Raw genomic sequence first — 22,054 nt, 5'->3', positions numbered from 1 at the left:
ATTATACTCCAGAGCTGCGCTCACTATTCTGCTGGTGCAGTCACTGTGTACATACATTACATTACTTATCCTGTATTATACCGCAGAGCTGCGCTCACTATTCTGCTGGTGCAGTCACTGTGTACATACATTACATTACTTATCCTGTATTATATCCCAGAGCTGCGCTCACTATTCTGCTGGTACAGTCACTGTGTACATACATTACATTACTTATCCTGTATTATACTCCAGAGCTGCGCTCACTATTCTGCTGGTGCAGTCACTGTGTACATACATTACATTACTTATCCTGTATTATACCGCAGAGCTGCGCTCACTATTCTGCTGGTGCAGTCACTGTGTACATACATTACATTACTTATCCTGTATTATACCCCAGAGCTGCGCTCATAATTCTGCTGGTACAGTCACTGTGTACATACATTACATTACTTATCCTGTATTATACTCCGGAGCTGCGCTCACTATTCTGCTGGTACAGTCTCTGTGTACATACATTACATTACTTATCCTGTATTATACTCCAGAGCTGCGCTTAATATTCTGCTGGTACAGTCACTGTGTACATACATTACATTACTTATCCTGTATTATACTCCAGAGCTGCGCTCACTATTCTGCTGGTACAGTCACTGTGTACATACATTACATTACTTATCCTGTATTATACTCCAGAGCTGCGCTCACTATTCTGCTGGTGCAGTCACTGTGTACATACATTACATTACTTATCCTGTATTATACTCCAGAGCTGCGCTCACTATTCTGCTGGTGCAGTCACTGTGTACATACATTACATTACTTATCCTGTATTATACCGCAGAGCTGCGCTCATTATTCTGCTGGTGCAGTCACTGTGTGCATATACATTACATTACTTATCCTGTATTATACTCCAGAGCTGCGCTCACTATTCTGCTGGTGCAGTCACTGTGTGCATACATTACTTATCCTGTATTATACTCCAGAGCTGCGCTCACTATTCTGCTGGTACAGTCACTGTGTACATACATTACTTCTCCTGTATTATACTCCAGAGCTGCGCTCACTATTCTGCTGGTGCAGTCACTGTGTGCATATACATTACATTACTTATCCTGTATTATACTCCAGAGCTGCGCTCACTATTCTGCCGGTACAGTCACTTTGTACATACATTACATTACTTATCCTGTATTATACTCCAGAGCAGCGCTCACTATTCTGCTGGTGCAGTCACTGTGTGCATATACATTACATTACTTATCCTGTATTATACTCCAGAGCTGCACTCACTATTCTGCTGGTACAGTCACTGTGTACATACATTACATTACTTATCCTGTATTATACTCCAGAGCTGCGCTCACTATTCTGCTGGTACAGTCCCTGTGTACATACATTACATTACTTATCCTGTATTATACCCCAGAGCTGTGCTCACTATTCTGCTGGTACAGTCACTGTGTACATACATTACATTACTTATCCTGTATTATACTCCAGAGCTGCGCTCACTATTCTGCTGGTGCAGTCACTGTGTACATACATTACATTACTTATCCTGTATTATACTCCGGAGCTGCGCTCACTATTCTGCTGGTACAGTCCCTGTGTACATACATTACATTACTTATCCTGTATTATACCCCAGAGCTGCGCTCACTATTCTGCTGGTACAGTCACTGTGTACATACATTACATTACTTATCCTGTATTATACCGCAGAGCTGCGCTCACTATTCTGCTGGTGCAGTCACTGTGTACATACATTACATTACTTATCCTGTATTATACCCCAGAGCTGCGTTCATTATTCTGCTGGTGCAGTCACTGTGTACATACATTACATTACTTATCCTGTATTATACTCCAGAGCTGCGCTCACTATTCTGCTGGTGCAGTCACTGTGTACATACATTACATTACTTATCCTGTATTATACTCCAGAGCAGCGCTCACTATTCTGCTGGTGCAGTCACTGTTTGCATATACATTACATTACTTATCCTGTATTATACTCCAGAGCTGCGCTCACTATTCTGCCGGTACAATCACTGTGTACATACATTACTTATCCTGTACTATACTCCAGAGCAGCGCTCACTATTCTGCTGGTGCAGTCACTGTGTGCATATACATTACATTACTTATCCTGTATTATACTCCAGAGCTGCACTCACTATTCTGCTGGTACAGTCACTGTGTACATACATTACATTACTTATCCTGTATTATACTCCGGAGCTGCGCTCACTATTCTGCTGGTACAGTCCCTGTGTACATACATTACATTACTTATCCTGTATTATACCCCAGAGCTGCGCTCACTATTCTGCTGGTACAGTCACTGTGTACATACATTACATTACTTATCCTGTATTATACTCCAGAGCTGCGCTCACTATTCTGCTGGTGCAGTCACTGTGTACATACATTACATTACTTATCCTGTATTATACTCCGGAGCTGCGCTCACTATTCTGCTGGTACAGTCCCTGTGTACATACATTACATTACTTATCCTGTATTATACCCCAGAGCTGCGCTCACTATTCTGCTGGTACAGTCACTGTGTACATACATTACATTACTTATCCTGTATTATACCGCAGAGCTGCGCTCACTATTCTGCTGGTGCAGTCACTGTGTACATACATTACATTACTTATCCTGTATTATACTCCAGAGCAGCGCTCACTATTCTGCTGGTGCAGTCACTGTGTACATACATTACATTACATATCCTGTATTATACTCCAGAGCTGCGCTCACTATTCTGCTGGTACAGTCACTGTGTACATACATTACATTACTTATCCTGTATTATACTCCAGAGCTGCGCTCACTATTCTGCCGGTACAGTCACTGTGTACATACATTACATTACTTATCCTGTATTATACTCCAGAGCAGCGCTCACTATTCTGCTGGTGCAGTCACTGTGTGCATATACATTACATTACTTATCCTGTATTATACTCCAGAGCTGCGCTCACTATTCTGCTGGTGCAGTCACTGTGTACATACATTACATTACTTATCCTGTATTATACTCCAGAGCTGCGCTCACTATTCTGCTGGTGCAGTCACTGTGTACATACATTACATTACTTATCCTGTATTATACTCCAGAGCTGCACTCACTATTCTGCTGGTGCAGTCACTGTGTACATACATTACATTACTTATCCTGTATTATACTCCAGAGCTGCACTCACTATTCTGCTGGTACAGTCACTGTGTACATACATTACATTACTTATCCTGTATTATACTCCAGAGCTGCGCTCACTATTCTGCTGGTGCAGTCACTGTGTGCATATACATTACATTACTTATCCTGTATTATACTCCAGAGCTGCGCTCACTATTCTGCTGGTGCAGTCACTGTGTGCATATACATTACATTACTTATCCTGTATTATATCCCAGAGCTGCGCTCACTATTCTGCTGGTACAGTCACTGTGTACATACATTACATTACTTATCCTGTATTATACTCCAGAGCTGCGCTCACTATTCTGCTGGTGCAGTCACTGTGTACATACATTACATTACTTATCCTGTATTATACCGCAGAGCTGCGCTCACTATTCTGCTGGTGCAGTCACTGTGTACATACATTACATTACTTATCCTGTATTATATCCCAGAGCTGCGCTCACTATTCTGCTGGTGCAGTCACTGTGTACATACATTACATTACTTATCCTGTATTATACTCCAGAGCTGCGCTCACTATTCTGCTGGTGCAGTCACTGTGTACATACATTACATTACTTATCCTGTATTATACCGCAGAGCTGCGCTCACTATTCTGCTGGTGCAGTCACTGTGTACATACATTACATTACTTATCCTGTATTATACCCCAGAGCTGCGCTCATAATTCTGCTGGTACAGTCACTGTGTACATACATTACATTACTTATCCTGTATTATACTCCGGAGCTGCGCTCACTATTCTGCTGGTACAGTCTCTGTGTACATACATTACATTACTTATCCTGTATTATACTCCAGAGCTGCGCTTAATATTCTGCTGGTACAGTCACTGTGTACATACATTACATTACTTATCCTGTATTATACTCCAGAGCTGCGCTCACTATTCTGCTGGTACAGTCACTGTGTACATAAATTACATTACTTATCCTGTATTATACCCCAGAGCTGCGCTCACTATTCTGCTGGTGCAGTCACTGTGTACATACATTACATTACTTATCCTGTATTATACCGCAGAGCTGCGCTCACTATTCTGCTGGTGCAGTCACTGTGTACATACATTACATTACTTATCCTGTATTATACCCCAGAGCTGCGCTCACTATTCTTCTGGTACAGTCACTGTGTACATACATTACATTACTTATCCTGTATTATACCCCAGAGCTGCGCTCACTATTCTGCTGGTACAGTCACTGTGTACATACATTACATTACTTATCCTGTATTATACTCCAGAGCTGCGCTCACTATTCTGCTGGTGCAGTCACTGTGTGCATATACATTACATTACTTATCCTGTATTATACTCCAGAGCTGCGCTCACTATTCTGCTGGTGCAGTCACTGTGTACATACATTACATTACTTATCCTGTATTATACTCCAGAGCAGCGCTCACTATTCTGCTGGTGCAGTCACTGTGTGCATATACATTACATTACTTATCCTGTATTATACTCCAGAGCTGCGCTCACTATTCTGCCGGTACAGTCACTGTGTACATACATTACATTACTTATCCTGTATTAAACTCCAGAGCAGCGCTCACTATCCTGCTGGTGCACTCACTGTGTGCATATACATTACATTACTTATCCTGTATTATAACCCAGAGCTGCACTCACTATTCTGCTGGTGCAGTCACTGTGTACATACATTACATTACTTATCCTGTATTATACTCCAGAGCTGCACTCACTATTCTGCTGGTACAGTCACTCTGTACATACATTACATTACTTATCCTGTATTATACTCCAGAGCTGCGCTCACTATTCTGCTGGTGCAGTCACTGTGTACATACATTACATTACTTATCCTGTATTATACTCCAGAGCAGCGCTCACTATTCTGCTGGTGCAGTCACTGTGTGCGTATACATTACATTACTTATCCTGTATTATACTCCAGAGCTGCGCTCACTATTCTGCTGGTGCAGTCACTGTGTACATACATTACATTACTTATCCTGTATTATACTCCAGAGCTGCGCTCACTATTCTGCTGGTACAATCACTGTGTATATACATTACATTACTTATCCTGTATTATACTCCAGAGCTGCGCTCACTATTCTGCTGGTGCAGTCACTGTGTACATACATTACATTACTTATCCTGTATTATACTCCAGAGCTGCGCTCACTATTCTGCTGGTACAGTCACTGTGTACATACATTACATTACTTATCCTGTATTATACTCCAGAGCTGCGCTCACTATTCTGCTGGTGCAGTCACTGTGTACATACATTACATTACTTATCCTGTATTATACTCCAGAGCTGCGCTCACTATTCTGCTGGTGCAGTCACTGTGTACATACATTACATTACTTATCCTGTATTATACTCCAGAGCAGCGCTCACTATTCTGCTGGTGCAGTCACTGTGTGCATATACATTACATTACTTATCCTGTATTATACTCCAGAGCTGTGCTCACAATTCTGCTGGTACAGTCACTGTGTACATACATTACATTACTTATCCTGTATTATACTCCAGAGCTGCACTCACTATTCTGCTGGTGCAGTCACTGTGTGCATATACATTACATTACTTATCCTGTATTATACTCCGGAGCTGCGCTCACTATTCTGCTGGTGCAGTCACTGTGTACATACATTACATTACTCATCCTGTATTATACTCCAGAGCTGCGCTCATTATTCTGCTGGTGCAGTCACTGTGTGCATATACATTACTTTACTTATCCTGTATTATACACCAGAGCTGCACTCACTATTCTGCTGGTGCAGTCACTGTGTACATACATTACATTACTTATCCTGTATTATACTCCAGAGCTGCGCTCACTATTCTGCTGGTGCAGTCACTGTGTACATACATTACATTACTTATCCTGTATTATGCTCCAGAGCTGCCCTCACTATTCTGCTGGTACAGTCACTGTGTACATACATTACATTACTTATCCTGTATTATACCCCAGAGCTGCGCTCACTATTCTGCTGGTCACTGTGTACATACATTACATTACTTATCCTGTATTATACTCCAGAGCTGCGCTCACTATTCTGCTGGTGCAATCACTGTGTACATACATTACATTACTTATCCTTTATTATACTCCAGAGCTGCGCTCACTATTCTGCTGGTGCAGTCACTGTGTACATACATCACATTACTTATTCTGTATTACACTCCAGAGCTGCGCTCACTATTCTGCTGGTACAGTCACTGTGTACATACATTACATTACTTATCCTGTATTATACTCCAGAGCTGCGCTCACTATTCTGCTGGTACAGTCACTGTGTACATACATTACATTACTTATCCTGTATTATACTCCAGAGCTGCGCTCACTATTCTGCTGGTGCAGTCACTGTGTACATACATTACATTACTTATCCTGTATTATACTCCAGAGCTGCGCTCACTATTCTGCTGGTACAATCACTGTGTATATACATTACATTACTTATCCTGTATTATACTCCAGAGCTGCGCTCACTATTCTGCTGGTGCAGTCACTGTGTACATACATTACATTACTTATCCTGTATTATACTCCAGAGCTGCGCTCACTATTCTGCTGGTGCAGTCACTGTGTACATACATTACATTACTTATCCTGTATTATACTCCAGAGCAGCGCTCACTATTCTGCTGGTGCAGTCACTGTGTGCATATACATTACTTTACTTATCCTGTATTATACACCAGAGCTGCACTCACTATTCTGCTGGTGCAGTCACTGTGTACATACATTACATTACTTATCCTGTATTATACTCCAGAGCTGCGCTCACTATTCTGCTGGTGCAGTCACTGTGTACATACATTACATTACTTATCCTGTATTATGCTCCAGAGCTGCCCTCACTATTCTGCTGGTACAGTCACTGTGTACATACATTACATTACTTATCCTGTATTATACCCCAGAGCTGCGCTCACTATTCTGCTGGTCACTGTGTACATACATTACATTACTTATCCTGTATTATACTCCAGAGCTGCGCTCACTATTCTGCTGGTGCAATCACTGTGTACATACATTACATTACTTATCCTTTATTATACTCCAGAGCTGCGCTCACTATTCTGCTGGTGCAGTCACTGTGTACATACATCACATTACTTATTCTGTATTACACTCCAGAGCTGCGCTCACTATTCTGCTGGTACAGTCACTGTGTACATACATTACATTACTTATCCTGTATTATACTCCAGAGCTGCGCTCACTATTCTGCTGGTACAGTCACTGTGTACATACATTACATTACTTATCCTGTATTATACTCCAGAGCTGCGCTCACTATTCTGCTGGTGCAGTCACTGTGTACATACATTACATTACTTATCCTGTATTATACCCCAGAGCTGCGCTCACTATTCTGCTGGTACAGTCACTGTGTACATACATTACATTACTTATCCTATATTATACTCCAGAGCTGCGCTCACTATTCTGCTGGTACAGTCACTGTGTACATACATTACATTACTTATCCTGTATTATACCCCAGAGCTGTGCTCTCTATTCTGCTGGTGCAGTCACTGTGTACATACATTACATTACTTATCCTGTATTATACTCCAGAGCTGCGCTCACTATTCTGCTGGTGCAGTCACTGTGTACATACATTACATTACTTATCCTGTATTATACTCCAGAGCTGCGCTCACTATTCTGCTGGTGCAGTCACTGTGTACATACATTACTTATCCTGTATTATACTCCAGAGCTGCGCTCACTATTCTGCTGGTACAATCACTGTGTACATACATTACATTACTTATCCTGTATGATACTCCAGAGCTGCGCTCACTATTCTGCTGGTACAGTCACTAAGTACATAAATTACATTACTTATCCTGTATTATACTCCAGAGCTGCACTCACTATTCTGCTGGTACAGTCACTGTGTACATACATTACATGACTTATCCTGTGTTATACCCCAGAGCTGCGCTCACTATTCTGCTGGTACAGTCACTAAGTACATAAATTACATTACTTATCCTGTATTATACTCCAGAGCTGCACTCACTATTCTGCTGGTACAGTCACTGTGTACATACATAACATGACTTATCCTGTATTATACCCCAGAGCTGCGCTCACTATTCTGCTGGTACAGTCACTGTGTACATACATTACATGACTTATCCTGTATTATACCCCAGAGCTGCGCTCACTATTCTGCTGGTACAGTCACTGTGTACATACATTACATTACTTATCCTGTATTATACCCCAGAGCTGCGCTCACTATTCTGCTGGTACAGTCACTGTGTACATACATTACATTACTTATCCTGTATTATACCCCAGAGCTGCGCTCACTATTCTGCTGGTACAGTCACTGTGTACATACATTACATTACTTATCCTGTATTATACCCCAGAGCTGCGCTCACTATTCTGCTGATGCAGTCACTGTGTACATACATTACATTACTTATCCTGTATTATACTCCAGAGCTGCGCTCACTATTCTGCTGGTACAGTCACTGTGTACATACATTACATTAGTTATCCTGTATTATACTCCAGAGCTGCGCTCACTATTCTGCTGGTACAGTCACTGTGTACATACATTACATTAGTTATCCTGTATTATTCTCCGGAGCTGCGCTCACTATTCTGCTGGGGCAGTCACTGTGTACATACATTACATTACTTATCCTGTACTATACTCCAGAGCTGCGCTCACTATTCGGCTGGTACAGTCACTGTGTACATACATTACATTACTTATCCTGTACTATACTCCAGTGCTGCGCTCACTATTCTGCTGGTGCAGTCACTGTGTACATACATTACATTACGTATCCTGTATTATACCCCAGAGCTGCGCTCACTATTCTGCTGGTACAGTCACTGTGTACATACATTACATTACTTATCCTGTATTATACTCCAGAGCTGCGCTCACTATTCTGCTGGTGCAGTCACTGTGTACATACATTACATTACTTATCCTGTATTATACCCCAGTGCTGCGCTCACTATTCTGCTGGTACAGTCACTGTGTACATACATTACATTACTTATCCTGTATTATACCCCAGTGCTGCGCTCACTATTCTGCTGGTACAGTCACTGTGTACATACATTACATTACTTATACTGTATTATACTCCAGAGCTGCGCTCACTATTCTGCTGGTACAGTCACTGTGTACATACATTACATTACTTATCCTGTATTATACCCCAGAGCTGCGCTCACTATTCTGCTGGTACAGTCACTGTGTACATACATTACATTACTTATCCTGTATTATACTCCAGAGCTGCACTCACTATTCTGCTGGTTCAGTCACTGTGTACATACATTACATTACTTATCCTGTATTATACTCCAGAGCTGCGCTCACTATTCTGCTGGTGCAGTCACTGTGTACATACATTACTTATCCTGTATGATACTCCAGAGCTGCGCTCACTATTCTGCTGGTGCAGTCACTGTGTACATACATTACATTACTTATCCTGTATTATACTCCAGAGCTGCGCTCACTATTCTGCTGGTGCAGTCACTGTGTACATACATTACATTACTTATCCTGTATTATACTCCAGAGCTGCGCTCACTATTCTGCTGGTGCAGTCACTGTGTACATACATTACATTATATATCCTGTATTATACTCCGGAGCTGCGCTCACTATTCTGCTGGTACAGTCACTGTGTACATACATTACATTACTTATCCTGTATTATACTCCAGAGCTGCGCTCACTATTCTGCTGGTGCAGTCACTGTGTACATACATTACATTACTTATCCTGTATTATACTCCAGAGCTGCGCTCACTATTCTGCTGGTACAGTCACTGAGTACATACATTACATTACTTATCCTGTATTATACTCCAGAGCTGCGCTCACTATTCTGCTGGTACAGTCACTGTTTACATACAGGATAAGTAATGTAATGTATTATACTCCAGAGCTGCGCTCACTATTCTGCTGGTGCAGTCACTGTGTACATACATTACATTATATATCCTGTATTATACTCCGGAGCTGCGCTCACTATTCTGCTGGTACAGTCACTGTGTACATACATTACATTACTTATCCTGTATTATACTCCAGAGCTGCGCTCACTATTCTGCTGGTGCAGTCACTGTGTACATACATTACATTACTTATCCTGTATTATACTCCAGAGCTGCGCTCACTATTCTGCTGGTACAGTCACTGAGTACATACATTACATTACTTATCCTGTATTATACTCCAGAGCTGCGCTCACTATTCTGCTGGTACAGTCACTGTTTACATACATTACTTATCCTGTATTATACTCCAGAGCTGCGCTCACTATTCTCCTGGTACAGTCACTGTGTACATACATTACATTACTTATCCTGTATTATACTCCAGAGCTGCGCTCACTATTCTGCTGGTGCAGTCACTGTGTACATACATTACATCATTATCCTGTATTATACTCCAGAGCTGCGCTCACTATTCTGCTGGTACAGTCATTGTGTACATACATTACATTACTTATCCTGCATTATGCTCCAGAGCTGCGCTCACTATTCTGCTGGTACAGTCACTGTACATACATTACATTACTTATCCTGTATTATACTCCAGAGCTGCGCTCACTATTCTACTGGTGCAGTCACTGTGTACATACATTACATTACTTATCCTGTATTATACTCCAGAGCTGCGCTCACTATTCTGCTGGTACAGTCACTGTGTACATACATTACATTACTTATCCTGCATTATGCTCCAGAGCTGCGCTCACTATTCTGCTGGTGCAGTCACTGTGTACATACATTACATTACTTATCCTGTATTATACACCAGACCTGCGCTCACTATTCTGCTGGTACAGTCACTGTGTACATACATTACTTATCCTGTATTATACTCCAGAGCTGCACTCCCTATTCTGCTGGTACAGTCACTGTGTACATACATTACTTATTCTGTATTATACTCCAGAGCTGCGCTCACTATTCTGCTGGTACAGTCACTGTGTACATACATTACATTACTTATCCTGTATTATACTCCAGAGCTGTGCTCACTATTCTGCTGGTACAGTCACTGTGTTCATACCTTACGTTACTTATCCTGTATTATACTCCAGAGCTGCGCTCACTATTCTGCTGGTGCAGTCACTGTGTGCATATACATTACATTACTTATCCTGTATTATACTCCAGAGCTGCGCTCACTATTCTGCTGGTACAGTCACTGTGTTCATACCTTACATTACTTATCCTGTATTATACCCCAGAGCTGCGCTCACTATTCTGCTGGTACAGTCACTGTGTGCATATACATTACATTACTTATCCTGTATTATACTACAGAGCTGCGCTCACTATTCTGCTGGTACAGACACTGTGTTCATACCTTACATTACTTATCCTGTATTATACTCCAGAGCTGCGCTCACTATTCTGCTGGTACAGTCACTGTGTACATACATTACATTACTTATCCTGTATTATACCGCAGAGCTGCGCTCACTATTCTGCTGGTGCAGTCACTGTGTACATACATTACATTACTTATCCTGTATTATACCCCAGAGCTGCGCTCATAATTCTGCTGGTACAGTCACTGTGTACATACATTACATTACTTATCCTGTATTATACTCCGGAGCTGCGCTCACTATTCTGCTGGTACAGTCTCTGTGTACATACATTACATTACTTATCCTGTATTATACTCCAGAGCTGCGCTTAATATTCTGCTGGTACAGTCACTGTGTACATACATTACATTACTTATCCTGTATTATACTCCAGAGCTGCGCTCACTATTCTGCTGGTACAGTCACTGTGTACATAAATTACATTACTTATCCTGTATTATACCCCAGAGCTGCGCTCACTATTCTGCTGGTGCAGTCACTGTGTACATACATTACATTACTTATCCTGTATTATACCGCAGAGCTGCGCTCACTATTCTGCTGGTGCAGTCACTGTGTACATACATTACATTACTTATCCTGTATTATACCCCAGAGCTGCGCTCACTATTCTGCTGGTACAGTCACTGTGTACATACATTACATTACTTATCCTGTATTATACTCCAGAGCTGCGCTCACTATTCTGCTGGTACAGTCACTGTGTACATACATTACATTACTTATCCTGTATTATACTCCAGAGCTGCGCTCACTATTCTGCTGGTGCAGTCACTGTGTGCATATACATTACATTACTTATCCTGTATTATACTCCAGAGCTGCGCTCACTATTCTGCTGGTGCAGTCACTGTGTACATACATTACATTACTTATCCTGTATTATACTCCAGACCAGCGCTCACTATTCTGCTGGTGCAGTCACTGTGTGCATATACATTACATTACTTATCCTGTATTATACTCCAGAGCTGCGCTCACTATTCTGCCGGTACAGTCACTGTGTACATACATTACATTACTTATCCTGTATTAAACTCCAGAGCAGCGCTCACTATCCTGCTGGTGCACTCACTGTGTGCATATACATTACATTACTTATCCTGTATTATAACCCAGAGCTGCACTCACTATTCTGCTGGTGCAGTCACTGTGTACATACATTACATTACTTATCCTGTATTATACTCCAGAGCTGCACTCACTATTCTGCTGGTACAGTCACTCTGTACATACATTACATTACTTATCCTGTATTATACTCCAGAGCTGCGCTCACTATTCTGCTGGTGCAGTCACTGTGTACATACATTACATTACTTATCCTGTATTATACTCCAGAGCAGCGCTCACTATTCTGCTGGTGCAGTCACTGTGTGCGTATACATTACATTACTTATCCTGTATTATACTCCAGAGCTGCGCTCACTATTCTGCTGGTGCAGTCACTGTGTACATACATTACATTACTTATCCTGTATTATACTCCAGAGCTGCGCTCACTATTCTGCTGGTACAATCACTGTGTATATACATTACATTACTTATCCTGTATTATACTCCAGAGCTGCGCTCACTATTCTGCTGGTGCAGTCACTGTGTACATACATTACATTACTTATCCTGTATTATACTCCAGAGCTGCGCTCACTATTCTGCTGGTACAGTCACTGTGTACATACATTACATTACTTATCCTGTATTATAACCCAGAGCTGCGCTCACTATTCTGCTGGTACAGTCACTGTGTACATACATTACATTACTTATCCTGTATTATACTCCAGAGCAGCGCTCACTATTCTGCTGGTGCAGTCACTGTGTGCATATACATTACATTACTTATCCTGTATTATACTCCAGAGCTGTGCTCACTATTCTGCTGGTACAGTCACTGTGTACATACATTACATTACTTATCCTGTATTATACTCCAGAGCTGCACTCACTATTCTGCTGGTGCAGTCACTGTGTGCATATACATTACATTACTTATCCTGTATTATACTCCGGAGCTGCGCTCACTATTCTGCTGGTACAGTCACTGTGTACATACATTACATTACTCATCCTGTATTATACTCCAGAGCTGCGCTCATTATTCTGCTGGTGCAGTCACTGTGTGCATATACATTACTTTACTTATCCTGTATTATACACCAGAGCTGCACTCACTATTCTGCTGGTGCAGTCACTGTGTACATACATTACATTACTTATCCTGTATTATGCTCCAGAGCTGCCCTCACTATTCTGCTGGTACAGTCACTGTGTACATACATTACATTACTTATCCTGTATTATACCCCAGAGCTGCGCTCACTATTCTGCTGGTCACTGTGTACATACATTACATTACTTATCCTGTATTATACCCCAGAGCTGCGCTCACTATTCTGCTGGTGCAGTCACTGTGTACATACATTACATTACTTATCCTGTATTATACTCCAGAGCAGCGCTCACTATTCTGCTGGTGCAGTCACTGTGTACATACATTACATTACTTATCCTGTATTTATACTCCAGAGCTGCGCTCACTATTCTGCTGGTACAGTCACTGCGTACATACATTACATTACTTATCCTGTATTATACTCCAGAGCTGCGCTCACTATTCTGCTGGTACAGTCACTGCGTACATACATTACATTACTTATCCTGTATTATACCCCAGAGCTGCGCTCACTATTCTGCTGGTACAGTCACTGTGTACATACATTACATTACTTATCCTGTATTATACTCCAGAGCAGCGCTCACTATTCTGCTGGTGCAGTCACTGTGTACATACATTACATTACTTATCCTGTATTATACTCCAGAGCAGCGCTCACTATTCTGCTGGTGCAGTCACTGTGTACATACATTACATTACTTATCCTGTATTATACTCCAGAGCAGCGCTCGCTATTCTGCTGGTACAGTCACTGTGTACATACATTACATTACTTATCCTGTATTATACTCCAGAGCAGCGCTCATTAATCCGCTGGTGCAGTCACTGTGTGCACATACATTACATTACTTATCCTGTATTATACTCCAGAGCTGCGCTCACTATTCTGCTGGTACAGTCACTGTGTACATACATTACATTACTTATCCTGTATTATACTCCAGAGCAGCACTCACTATTCTGCTGGTGCAGTCATTGTGTGCATATACATTACATTACTTATCCTATATTATACTCCAGAGCTTCGCTCACTATTCTGCCGGTACAGTCACTGTGTACATACATTACATTACTTATCCTATATTATACTCCAGAGCTGCGCTCACTATTCTGCTGGTACAGTCACTGTGTACATACATTACATTACTTATCCTGTATTATACTCCAGAGCTGCGCTCACTATTCTGCTGGTACAGTCACTGTGTACATACATTACTTATCCTGTATTATAATCCAGAGCTGCACTCCCTATTCTGCTGGTACAGTCACTGTGTACATACATTACTTATCCTGTATTATACTCCAGAGCTGCGCTCACTATTCGGCTGGTACAGTCACTGTGTTCATACCTTACATTACTTATCCTGTATTATACTCCAGAGCTGCGCTCACTATTCTGCTGGTACAGTCACTGTGTACATACATTACATGACTTATCCTGTATTATACCCCAGAGCTGCGCTCACTATTCTGCTGGTGCAGTCACTGTGTACATACATTACATTACTTATCCTGTATTATACCCCAGGGCTGCGCTCACTATTCTGCTGGTACAGTCACTGTGTACATACATTACATTACTTATCCTGTATTATACTCCAGAGCTGCGCTCACTATTCTGCTGGTACAGTCACTGTGTACATACATTACATTACTTATCCTGTATTATACTCCAGAGCTGCGCTCACTATTCTGCTGGTGCAGTCACTGTGTACATACATTACATTACTTATCCTGTATTATACCCCAGAGCTGCGCTCACTATTCTGCTGGTACAGTCACTGTGTACATACATTACATTACTTATCCTGTATTATACTCCAGAGCTGCGCTCACTATTCTGCTGGTACAGTCACTGTGTACATACATTACATTACTTATCCTGTATTATACTCCAGAGCTGCACTTACTATTCTGCTGGTACAGTCACTGTGTACATACATTACATTACTTATCCTGTATTATACTCCAGAGCTGCGCTCACTATTCTGCTGGTGCAGTCACTGTGTACATACATTACATTACGTATCCTGTATTATACCCCAGAGCTGCGCTCACTATTCTGCTGGTACAGTCACTGTGTACATACATTACATTACTTATCCTGTATTATACTCCAGAGCTGCGCTCACTATTCTGCTGGTGCAGTCACTGTGTACATACATTACATTACTTATCCTGTATTATACCCCAGTGCTGCGCTCACTATTCTGCTGGTACAGTCACTGTGTACATACATTACATTACTTATCCTGTATTATACCCCAGTGCTGCGCTCACTATTCTGCTGGTACAGTCACTGTGTACATACATTACATTACTTATACTGTATTATACTCCAGAGCTGCGCTCACTATTCTGCTGGTACAGTCACTGTGTACATACATTACATTACTTATCCTGTATTATACCCCAGAGCTGCGCTCACTATTCTGCTGGTACAGTCACTGTGTACATACATTACATTACTTATCCTGTATTATACTCCAGAGCTGCACTCACTATTCTGCTGGTTCAGTCACTGTGTACATACATTACATTACTTATCCTGTATTATACTCCAGAGCTGCGCTCACTATTCTGCTGGTGCAGTCACTGTGTACATACATTACTTATCCTGTATGATACTCCAGAGCTGCGCTCACTATTCTGCTGGTGCAGTCACTGTGTACATACATTACATTACTTATCCTGTATTATACTCCAGAGCTGCGCTCACTATTCTGCTGGTGCAGTCACTGTGTACATACATTACATTACTTATCCTGTATTATACTCCAGAGCTGCGCTCACTATTCTGCTGGTGCAGTCACTGTGTACATACATTACATTACTTATCCTGTATTATACTCCAGAGCTGCGCTCACTATTCTGCTGGTGCAGTCACTGTGTACATACATTACATTACTTATCCTGTATTATACTCCAGAGCTGCGCTCACTATTCTGCTGGTGCAGTCACTGTGTACATACATTACTTATCCTGTATTATACTCCAGAGCTGCGCTCACTATTCTGCCGGTACAGTCACTGTGTACATACATTACATTACTTATCCTGTATTATACTCCAGAGCTGCGCTCACTATTCTGCTGGTGCAGTCACTGTGTACATACATTACATTATATATCCTGTATTATACTCCGGAGCTGCGCTCACTATTCTGCTGGTACAGTCACTGTGTACATACATTACATTACTTATCCTGTATTATACTCCAGAGCTGCGCTCACTATTCTGCTGGTGCAGTCACTGTGTACATACATTACATTACTTATCCTGTATTATACTCCAGAGCTGCGCTCACTATTCTGCGGGTACAGTCACTGTTTACATACATTACTTATCCTGTATTATACTCCAGAGCTGCGCTCACTATTCTGCTGGTACAGTCACTGTGTACATACATTACATTACTTATCCTGTATTATACTCCGGAGCTGCGCTCACTATTCTGCTGGTACAGTCACTGTGTACATACATTACATTACTTATCCTGTATTATACTCCAGAGCTGCGCTCACTATTCTGCTGGAGCAGTCACTGTGTACATACATTACATTACTTATCCTGCATTATACTCCAGAGCTGCGCTCACTATTCTTCTGGTACAGTCACTGTACATACATTACATTACTTATCCTGTATTATACTCCAGAGCTGCGCTCACTATTCTCCTGGTACAGTCACTGTGTACATACATTACATTACTTATCCTGTATTATACTCCAGAGCTGCGCTCACTATTCTGCTGGTACAGTCACTGTGTACATACATTACATTACTTATCCTGTATTATACTCCAGAGCTGCGCTCACTATTCTCCTGGTACAGTCACTGTGTACATACATTACATTACTTATCCTGTATTATACTCCAGAGCTGCGCTCACTATTCTGCTGGTGCAGTCACTGTGTACATACATTACATCATTATCCTGTATTATACTCCAGAGCTGCGCTCACTATTCTGCTGGTACAGTCATTGTGTACATACATTACATTACTTATCCTGCATTATGCTCCAGAGCTGCGCTCACTATTCTGCTGGTACAGTCACTGTACATACATTACATTACTTATCCTGTATTATACTCCAGAGCTGCGCTCACTATTCTACTGGTGCAGTCACTGTGTACATACATTACATTACTTATCCTGTATTATACTCCAGAGCTGCGCTCACTATTCTGCTGGTACAGTCACTGTGTACATACATTACTTATCCTGTATTATACTCCAGAGCTGCACTCCCTATTCTGCTGGTACAGTCACTGTGTACATACATTACTTATCCTGTATTATACTCCAGAGCTGCGCTCACTATTCTGCTGGTGCAGTCACTGTGTACATACATTACATCATTATCCTGTATTATACTCCAGAGCTGCGCTCACTATTCTGCTGGTACAGTCATTGTGTACATACATTACATTACTTATCCTGCATTATGCTCCAGAGCTGCGCTCACTATTCTGCTGGTACAGTCACTGTGTTCATACCTTACATTACTTATCCTGTATTATACTCCAGAGCTGCGCTCACTATTCGGCTGGTACAGTCACTGTGTTCATACCTTACATTACTTATCCTGTATTATACTCCAGAGCTGCACTCCCTATTCTGCTGGTACAGTCACTGTGTACATACATTACTTATCCTGTATTATACTCCAGAGCTGCGCTCACTATTCTGCTGGTACAGTCACTGTGTACATACATTACATTACATATCCTGTATTATACTCCAGAGCTGCGCTCACTATTCTGCTGGTACAGTCACTGTGTACATACATTACATTACTTATCCTGTATTATACCCCAGAGCTGCGCTCACTATTCTGCTGGTGCAGTCACTGTGTACATACATTACATTACTTATCCTGTATTATACCCCAGAGCTGCGCTCACTATTCTGCTGGTGCAGTCACTGTGTACATACATTACATTACTTATCCTGTATTATACTCCAGAGCTGCGCTCACTATTCTGCTGGTGCAGTCACTGTGTACATACATTACATTACTTATCCTGTATTATACTCCAGAGCTGCGCTCACTATTCTGCTGGTGCAGTCACTGTGTACATACATTACATTACTTATCCTGTATTATACTCCAGAGCTGCGCTCACTATTCTGCTGGTGCAGTCACTGTGTACATACATTACTTATCCTGTATTATACTCCAGAGCTGCGCTCACTATTCTGCTGGTACAATCACTGTGTACATACATTACATTACTTATCCTGTATGATACTCCAGAGCTGCGCTCACTATTCTGCTGGTGCAGTCACTGTGTACATACATTACATTACTTATCCTGTATTATACTCCAGAGCTGCTCTCACTATTCTGCTGGTGCAGTCACTGTGTACATACATTACATTATATATCCTGTATTATACTCCGGAGCTGCGCTCACTATTCTGCTGGTACAGTCACTGTGTACATACATTACCTTACTTATACTGTATTATACTCCAGAGCTACGCTCACTATTCTGCTGGTACAGTCACTGAGTACATACATTACATTACTTATCCTGTATTATACTCCAGAGCTGCGCTCACTATTCTGCTGGTGCAGTCACTGTGTACATACATTACATTACTTATTCTGTATTATACTCCAGAGCTGTGCTCACTATTCTGCTGGTACAGTCACTGTGTACATACATTACATTACTTATCCTGTATTATACTCCAGAGCTGCGCTCACTATTCTGCTGGTGTAGTCACTGTACATACATTACATTACTTATCCTGTATTATACTCCAGAGCTGCGCTCACTATTCTGCTGGTACAGTCACTGTGTACATACATTACATTACTTATCCTGTATTATACTCCAGAGCTGCGCTCACTATTCTGCTGGTACAGTCACTGTGTACATACATTACATTACTTATCCTGTATTATACTCCAGAGCTGCGCTCACTATTCTGCTGGTGCAGTCACTGTGTACATACATTACTTATCCTGTATTATACTCCAGAGCTGCGCTCACTATTCTGCTGGTGCAGTCACTGTGTACATACATTACATTACTTATCCTGTATGATACTCCAGAGCTGCGCTCACTATTCTGCTGGTGCAGTCACTGTGTACATACATTACATTACTTATTCTGTATTATACTCCAGAGCTGTGCTCACTATTCTGCTGGTACAGTCACTGTACATACATTACATTACTTATCCTGTATTATACTCCAGAGCTGCGCTCACTATTCTGCTGGTACAGTCACTGTGTACATACATTACATTACTTATCCTGTATTATACTCCAGAGCTGCGCTCACTATTCTGCTGGTACAGTCACTGTGTACATACATTACTTATCCTGTATTATACTCCAGAGCTGCGCTCACTATTCTGCTGGTACAGTCACTGTGTACATACATTACATTACTTATCCTGTATTATACTCCAGAGCTGCGCTCACTATTCTGCTGGTACAGTCATTGTGTACATACATTACATTACTTATCCTGTATTATACTCCAGAGCTGCGCTCATTATTCTGCTGGTGCAGTCACTGTGTACATACATTACATTACTTATCCTGCATTATACTCCAGAGCTGCGCTCACTATGCTGATGGTACAGTCACTGTACATACATTACATTACTTATCCTGTATTATACTCCAGAGCTGCGCTCACTATTCTGCTGGTACAGTCACTGTGTACATACATTACATGACTTATCCTGTATTATACCCCAGAGCTGCGCTCACTATTCTGCTGGTACAGTCACTGTGTACATAAATTACTTATCCTGTATTATACTCCAGAGCTGCACTCACTATTCTGCTGGTACAGTCACTAAGTACATAAATTACATTACTTATCCTGTATTATACTCCAGAGCTGCACTCACTATTCTGCTGGTACAGTCACTAAGTACATAAATTACATTACTTATCCTGTATTATACTCCAGAGCTGCACTCACTATTCTGCTGGTACAGTCACTGTGTACATACATTACATGACTTATCCTGTATTATACCCCAGAGCTGCGCTCACTATTCTGCTGGTACAGTCACTGTGTACATACATTACATTACTTATCCTGTATTATACTCCAGAGCTGCGCTCACTATTCTGCTGGTACAGTCACTGTGTACATACATTACATTACGTATCCTGTATTATACTCCAGAGCTGCGCTCACTATTCTGCTGGTGCAGTCACTGTGTACATACATTACATTACTTATCCTATATTATACCCCAGAGCTGCGCTCACTATTCTGCTGGTACAGTCACTGTGTACATACATTACATTACTTATCCTATATTATACTCCAGAGCTGCGCTCACTATTCTGCTGGTACAGTCACTGTGTACATACATTACATTACTTATCCTGTATTATACTCCAGAGCTGCGCTCACTATTCTGCTGGTACAGTCACTGAGTACATACATTACATTACTTATCCTGTATTATACTCCAGAGCTGCGCTCACTATTCTGCTGGTACAGTCACTGTTTACATACATTACTTATCCTGTATTATACTCCAGAGCTGCGCTCACTATTCTGCTGGTACAGTCACTGTGTACATACATTACATTACATTACTTATCCTGTATTATACTCCGGAGCTGCACTCACTATTCTGCTGGAGCAGTCACTGTGTACATACATTACATTACTTATCCTGCATTATACTCCAGAGCTGCGCTCACTATTCTGCTGGTACAGTCACTGTGTACATACATTACATTACTTATCCTGTATTATACTCCAGAGCTGCACTCACTATTCTGCTGGTGCAGTCACTGTGTACATACATTACATTACTTATCCTGCAGTCTGGCAGCCATGTATCCCGGTACAATCTCTCCTATCGCTGCCCCTATATACAGTTGTATTTCTCATACTTTAGTATATACGTGTTCCTGGCTCCTTCGCTGTTACTTGAGCCCTGTGCAGATCCTGCCCAGCTGAGAGGGAAGGTTCTGGATCCCCCAGCCCCCCACATCACCCCGTCCCCTTTCATCACACAATTCTCAGCACATCTGTTATTAATCAACATGAAATCTCTGCGATCCCCTCACTCGGTGTTGGGGGGGGGGGGGGTGGCTGTATAATCTCACATTCCTTTGTGTGGCATAAGTAAGTGCACCCTGATGGATGTGACATGAACAATGCAACTAATAGACAACCAGAATAGAAACAGCCGGCAGTGATATAATAATAGTGGGGGTATATAGGGTATATACTGTGCTGCAGGCACTATAACTGTGTCTGATTCCC

The 22,054-nt window shown here is 41.6% G+C and overlaps 1 protein-coding gene across 1 annotated transcript in view; it reads left to right on the top strand.

The window, feature by feature from the left end:
• The window catches only part of LOC142188588 (heat shock 70 kDa protein 12B-like), a 53,401-nt gene that overhangs the window by 11,339 nt on the left and 20,008 nt on the right, over positions 1 to 22,054 (top strand). The gene's annotated exons all lie outside the window — the stretch shown is intronic.

This window comes from Leptodactylus fuscus, chromosome 1 (assembly GCF_031893055.1).
Source record: "Leptodactylus fuscus isolate aLepFus1 chromosome 1, aLepFus1.hap2, whole genome shotgun sequence".
NCBI lineage: Eukaryota > Metazoa > Chordata > Amphibia > Anura > Leptodactylidae > Leptodactylus > Leptodactylus fuscus.
Note: the sequence above shows the minus strand (reverse complement) of the source record. Positions and strands in the feature narration are given on the sequence as shown.